Source organism: Palaemon carinicauda, chromosome 3 (assembly GCF_036898095.1).
Source record: "Palaemon carinicauda isolate YSFRI2023 chromosome 3, ASM3689809v2, whole genome shotgun sequence".
NCBI classification, from domain to species: domain Eukaryota; kingdom Metazoa; phylum Arthropoda; class Malacostraca; order Decapoda; family Palaemonidae; genus Palaemon; species Palaemon carinicauda.
In genome coordinates, this window is record NC_090727.1 from 164,863,224 (window position 1) to 164,870,723 (window position 7,500).

Genomic DNA, 7,500 nt, shown 5'->3' on the forward strand with positions numbered 1-7,500 from the left:
GGTACTACCTTGTGTAGTTGCCGGCCGACATTGGCTGTTGCCGGCCGGCAGTCATTGCCGGCCGACATTGGCTGTGCCGGCCGGCACATGCATTTGAACCAGCGTTCTGCCGCCTTATAGCTGTTAAGTAGTATACTTTAAAGCTAGTTATGGTGTTTGCCGGCCGGCACATAACCTCCTATACTGTACCAGTATTCTTCAGTATAACAGATACTGTAAGAAGAAAACTAGAGTATGGGTTTTGGTACAGCACTGTGTGTTCTAACACTTTTGTGTTTTCTTGCACAGCCCTCTGCTGTTGCCCTACAGATAGGAAAGTGAGTTCTTTCCTGTCTATTATCCAGGATTTTAAAATCATTGCTTAGGTGTGAGCTCCACCTGTTTCCTATGGAAACTTTGCATTGGTTACTCTAGAAGAGATTAACCATTCGATTTTATTATCTGGAAGGCTGCAGCAATGGGTTGTGAGGAAAACACAAGTGTGTGTCTTTCCTTTCTGAATTGTTATGCTATACTATGCATATCCAGTGATACATAGTTCACTTGATACTCATGGAAATTTCTTCTCTTTACAGAAGGACCCTTCGAAGTGCGGAAGTGTTTTCTGCAACGTCCGCAGCAAGAACCTCTGTGGAGGCCGGCAAGCCTTGCCCCTCCCTGGAGGAGTGTAAACCCTTGTCGCTGGCCCTGCCTATGGACCACAAAGACTGGAAGGACATCCATCTTACGTTCTCAGTTGGAAAGTTGGAGGCTGATATTGCCGGACGTCAGTTCGGCGAGGACCTCCCTAAGCTGCCTGACTTTCTTTTGCGAAGAGAGTTCGAGACAAAAGAAAGACTGGCTGCCTCAATGTCTCTTCAGACTACTCTTGAGACGATGGCAAGTGACCCCAAGGTCCATGAAATGTTCATGGTGGTGGCCAAGACTCATCTGGCCACAGTGACGAAGGACCTTTATGGCTTCGTCAAGGCGAGGAGAGCTTGTAGGGAGTTCGTGTTCAACTCGGCTACGGTGAGGCACGAGCCAAGGAAACTAATCTCCTTCAACATTTGGGGAAAAGACCTTTTCCCTATCGACTTGGTCAAAGAAGTTGTTGATAAGGCCGCCTTGGAGAATAGAAACCTTCTCCAGAAGTGGGGCCTGGCTATCAAAAGAAAGTCTTCCCCGGATGAGGGTCCTCAACCAAAGAGGAAGACTATGAGGACTAGGCTACCGTCTCGGCCAGCCAAGCCTTTTAGACAGCAACAGCAACTGCAATTGCCATTGCCTCCAGTGCCCCAGATCGTGGCACAAACCCCGACCACTTTTCAGTGGGTACCCCAGGCCGTGCCAACACAGTCCACGGCATTCACCCCAGCGTTCGAAGGGCAGTCTACTCCCTTTCGAGAAAAGCCTAGAGGAGCAGCCAGAGGCTCGTCTAGGCGCCCCTCAAAGGGAAGGGGATTCAGGGGTGGTCGTGGTCAGGGAGGCAAGACCTCAGGACGGCAGTCCAAGTGAGATGATACCGGTAGGAGGGAGACTTCTGAAATTTCGGGATCGGTGGACCTTCGATCCCTGGGCCCACAGCCTACTCAAGAATGGACTGGGCTGGAGGTGGTACAGCACTCCACCCCCGTGCCTTCGGTTTTTCCAACACTCCACCCCCGTTCTGGAGGAGTACGTTCAAGAACTGTTGGAGAAAAATGTGATCCGAAAGGTGAAGTCCAAATTCCAAGGGAGGCTGTTTTGTGTTCCCAAGAAAAGACTCGGAAAAGCTCAGAGTCATTCTGGACTTGTCGCCACTCAAGTTCATAGTGAATTGCAAATTCAAAATGCTAACACTGCAACACATAAGGACCTTACTGCCCAAGAGGGCATATTCCGTCTCTATAGACTTGTCAGACGCCTATTGGCACATTCCAATCAGCCGTCGACTCTCCCCCTACCTAGGGTTCAGGCTACAACGAAGACTATACGCCTTCAGAGCCATGCCATTCGGGCTAAACATAGCCCCAAGGATTTTTACGAAGCTTGCGAGCGTAGCTCTCAAACAATTACGCCTAAAGGGAATTCAGGTAGTAGCCTACCTGGACGACTGGTTGGTATGGGCAGCATCCGAGACAGAATGCTTGCAAGCTTCCAGTCAAGTGATCCAGTTCCTAGAGTACCTAGGCTTCAAGATCAACAGAAAAAAGTCTCGACTTTCTCCATCTCAAAAGTTCCAGTGGCTGGGAATCCACTGGGACCTTTTGTCACACTGTTTCTCCATCCCGGCGAAGAAAAGGAAGGAGATAGCGGGTTCTGTCAAGAGACTTCTAGATTCCGAAAGGATATCAAGACACGAACAGGAGAGGGTACTGGGCTCTCTCCAGTTTGCTTCGGTGACAGACCCAGTGCTAAGAGCACAGCTAAAGGATGCAACCGGAGTTTGGAGAAGTTATGCATCAAACGCGCGAAGAGATCTGAGAAGACCAGTTCCGCTTCGGCTAAGTACTCTTCTCAGGCCTTGGTCCCAAGCCAGACATCTTAAGAAGTCGGTTCTTCTTCAGCCACCTCCCCCGTCGGTGACGATTCACTCAGACGCCTCGAAGGAGGGATGGGGAGGTCACTCTCATCGGAAAAAAGTCCAGGGGACTTGGTCCAAGCTATTCAAGACCTTTCACATAAACTTTCTAGAAGCTATGGCAGTGCTCCTTACCTTAAAGAAAGTCTCCCCGCGTCACTCGATCCACATAAGGTTGGTGATGGACAGCGAGGTAGTTGTGAGATGCTTGAATCGACAAGGATCGAGGTCACCACCTCTCAACCAGGTGATGTTGGCCATCTTCCGATTGGCGGAAAAGAAGAAGTGGTACCTGTCGGCAGTTCACCTTCAAGGAGTCCGCAATGTGACAGCGGACGCTCTATCCAGGTTCACACCGATAAAGTCGGAATGGTCCTTAGACGCAGGATCATTCTCCTTCATTCTGAATCAAGTCCCAGAACTGCAGATAGACCTCTTTGCGACGAAAGACAACAAGAAGTTGCCCCTGTACGTGTCCCCGTACGAGGACCCCTTAGCGGAAGCAGTGGACGCGATGTCCCTCGACTGGAACAGATGGTCCAAGATTTATCTGTTCCCTCCTCACAACCTTCTGTTGAGGGTCCTCAACAAACTGAGATCCTTCAAGGGGGTAGCGGCAATAGTGGCCCACAAGTGGCCGAACAGCGTGTGGTTCCCCCTGGCATTGGAACTACAGCTGAAGTTTGTACCGCTACCAGATCCAGTTCTGACCCAGCGAGTCCAGAATTCGACTGTCTGCGCTTCATTACAGAAAACCCGGACCCTGCAGCTCATGATTTTCTCTCCCTAGCGGTGAGAAAGCGTTTCGGGATTTGGAAAGCCAGCATAGACTTCCTTGGGGAATATAAGTGCAAATCTACTAGAAGGCAATATGAGTCATCTTGGAGAAAATGGGTGGCCTTTGTCAAGGCGAAGAATCCGCAGGAGATCTCGACAGACTTCTGCTTATCTTTCTTCATCCACCTCCATAGTCAAGGATTGGCAGCTAACACGATTTCAGCGTGTAAGTCTGCTTTGACAAGACCCATTCTATATGCCTTCCAGGTCGACCTAGGTAACGAGATCTTTAATAAAATCCCGAAAGCCTGCGCTAGGCTCAGACCTTCAGCACCTCCAAAGCCCATCTCATGGTCTTTAGACAAAGTTCTTCATTTCGCTTCTCTGTTGAGCAATGAAGAGTGTGCATTAAAGGATTTGACACAAAAAGTTATTTTCCTATTTGCACTCGCATCCGGGGCCAGGGTTAGTGAGATTGTAGCCCTCTCGAGAGAGGCAGGTCGTGTTCAGTTCCTGGATGGGGGAGAACTGAACCTGTTTCCGTATCCTACGTTTCTCGCCAAGAATGAGTTACCCACCAACAGGTGGGGTCCCTGGAGAATCTGCCCTCTGAAAGAAGATGCATCTCTATGTCCAGTAGAATGCCTAAAGGTCTATCTTCATAGAACTTCAGACTTCAAGGGTGGTCAACTATTCAGGGGAGAAACATCAGGCTCAAATTTATCTCTGAATCAACTCAAAGCGAAAATCACATATTTTATTCGCAGAGCGGATCCTGACAGTACACCCGCAGGTCACGATCCGAGGAAAGTTGCCTCATCCTTAAATTTCTTTAATTGTATGGATTTTGAACATCTCCGTTCATACACTGGCTGGAAGTCTTCCAGAGTGTTCTTTCGCCACTATGCGAAGCAAGTAGAGGAACTAAAGAGATCTGTGGTAGCAATGGGTCGCGTTGTTAACCCTACTGTTTAACTCTGCGAGGAACAGTGGTTTTAATTGGGACGATTAATTCCAGGGTGAGTGTGTAGTTACATACTGTACTACAAACTAAGTGAGGGCACTGTGTTGCCCATGTAGACTGTTCCATTTCCAAAGGTGAACCTAGCATAAGTGCAGACATGTGTGCCGAGCATTTCTAACGCTAATGTCATTGATTTGTAATACAGACTTTTATGACTTTGATACCTCGGTATCTTAAAAGAGGCATTTAATGTTTTTTCTTTCAGACAAACAAGTTCTGTTTACTATCATACTTATGCTTAAAGTTTTGGGTTATCCTCTTCTTATATATATATATATATATATATATATATATATATATATATATATATATATATATATATATATACATATATAATTGTGGTTAACCTGTCTATTTATTGCCTGTCAATAAACTGGTTCTTGAGAACCTTGCGTCTCCTTCACCTGTGTCAATTTATTGGTATAATTGAGCATTCATTCTATGTACCTTATCTGGGATAATTCTAATAGAATTGTTCCTTTATGCAAGCTATGTTGCATTGGTTTTCCTCCTATGCGGATATAAACCTTTGTCCAATACAAGTATTGTGCGGAGAACTGGTCGATATTTCATATTGACGCAGTGGTTCTTTACAAACTATGCTTTACTTAATATAGGGTGAGACCACTATATTAGCTTGCCTGGTATTCATACATAGGTATATGTATTCTTCAAGACTTTTCCAGAGTCTAGTAGGACTCTTCCCTGTAGGGGGCAGAAAGCTCTAACATGGTTTATAGTTAGTTGAAAAGATGTATAACGGTAACATCTTAGGTCTCTAGGTCTAGTCGACCGGGAAAAATTACCTCCGGGGAGTACGGCACGTTCTGAGAATCCACAGATACAGTAATGCTCTGGTATACTTCCATCAGGACGACATGGCTTGAGCCCAAAAAACGGATTTTGAGCTAAGCGAAAAATCTATTTTTGGATGAGATGGCCATGTCGTCCTGATGGACCCCGCCCTTACCTTTCTAAGAAAGGGCTGTAGGACCCCTCCCTACATACAGTATCTGTAGCACCTCGTGTACGCTACAAGGAATACAGATGGCGCCAGGATTGGAGCCAGGCACGCTTACGAAACGGGAGATAGGGAGCCTTGAGAGCGGCTCCCCCTTTTTCTTTCCCGAATTCGTTTCTTGCCAATTGCCCCCTGCGATACGTAATCTCTGTTCGGGGTGCAGATTGCCATGTGGCGTGTCAAGAATACGTCCTCTGATATGTCGCGATATCCTTTTCACGAGGGATATTCGCTCCAGGAGTTAGAATTCTGGTACCTTAAGGTAAATTCTCTGGGAATATCGCCGTAGTTGTAATATACCCTAGGAAGCTACCCTATAGGAACTTCCATCAGGACGACATGGCCATCTCACCCAAAAATAGATTTTTCGCTTCGCTCAAAATCCGTATATATATATATATATATATATATATATATATATATATATATATATATATATATATATATATATATATATACATGCATACATACATATATACATATATATATACAATATATACATACATATATATATATATATATATATATATATATATATATACATATATATATATTACATATATGAGAGGATGGGGTGACCCCCCAATCATATTTGAGGAGGAAATCCAACAATATAGATAGCGCTTGAATGATACAGTCGTGGATTGGTCTGGATCTACACTCGCCAAATTCAGGTAGCTGCAAAAGCGTAACAGTATCTTGGGAAATCAAGTAAAAGGCCTTGTAACTGGCAACTTCACCCATAAAGCGATATTGATGAACCAGAAATTATACCCTTCTGGTGCTATCCCTCTCCAAAGAAAACAAAAGAGTATGATGAATCACATATATAGTATACTGTATATGTGTACATATAAATATACATGTGTGTATAGATACATAGTGGGCCTAGTCAGATGGCTAGACAGGTGTCGTTTAAAATGTTATTGACTCTAACCAAAGGAAAATAGGTTTATCTACCTGGGGTAACAGCATAACCTACTAGAACTACTTACAAGAATATACAAACCCAATCATATGCTTTAGTTGCAAAGTTAGCGCCTTTTTTCAATAAAAAAAAAACATCCCTTAAAATTAAAATATGATCGAAAAACGAAACTTATAAAAGACAAGGTCAACTTAACTATATCATCAAAAATTTCAAACAGGTAAGGACCTCTGTGATCAAGTGACTGTCACTCATCGCATGGCATTCTATGACAGACATTTAGACTGTCCAACGGATATCCGATAAGGAGGATGCCAGTTATAATTCGGTGAATGCAAATCTGAGTGACATCTCGGGATGAATAAGCTGTATCATGAATGTTGAGGGCAGATGGGAAGCTGACCACAAGGGAAACTTCCAGAAAAATCTTCGTCTCTTAACTAGCCTTCTCTCTCTCTCTCTCTCTCTCTCTCTCTCTCTCTCTCTCTCTCTCTCTCTCTCTCTCTCTCTCTCTCTCTCTCTCTCTCTCTCTCTCTAACGGCAGATGGGAAGCTGATCAAAAAGGAAACTTCCAGGAAAATCTTGTCTCTTAACTAGCCTATCTCTCTCTCTCTCTCTCTCTCTCTCTCTCTCTCTCTCTCTCTCTCTCTCTCTCTCTCTCTCTCTCTCTCTCTCTCTCTCTCTCTCTGAATGAATGAATGTACCTCTGTATATATGTGTATGCATAACATATAGGCTACATGCATGTGTGGATAAAGCAATAATGAAATATTAAATTTAATGAATGTAGTAATGGCGAGGTTTAGTTGAATGCCAAAATGAGAGGACGATATGAAAAAAAAAGTAGCAGTAACTGTGATGAAATAAGTGAGTAACCATGCTAAATAAGAAGAAAATTTAAATTCCGTTCCAGAATCTAAGGAGTAGATGAAGGTTTTTGGCAAAAGTAGGTAAGAAGAAGGAATATAAACAATAATTACTAAGTTGTGGGAATAAAAGGCTTGGTGACGGAAAGGTTATTTGAGGTTCGCTTTCTTGGCAGAACAAAAAAGCATATACAAACATACAGGTTTATAGATAACAGTATTTAAGAAATAGTGGAAGAAAGCAGAAAGGCTAATCATTACAACAACAAAAATATACAAATAGTGAACAGGACCTAAGGTGAATAAAACGTTTTTGACATGGAAATAAATGCTGAGAGAAAG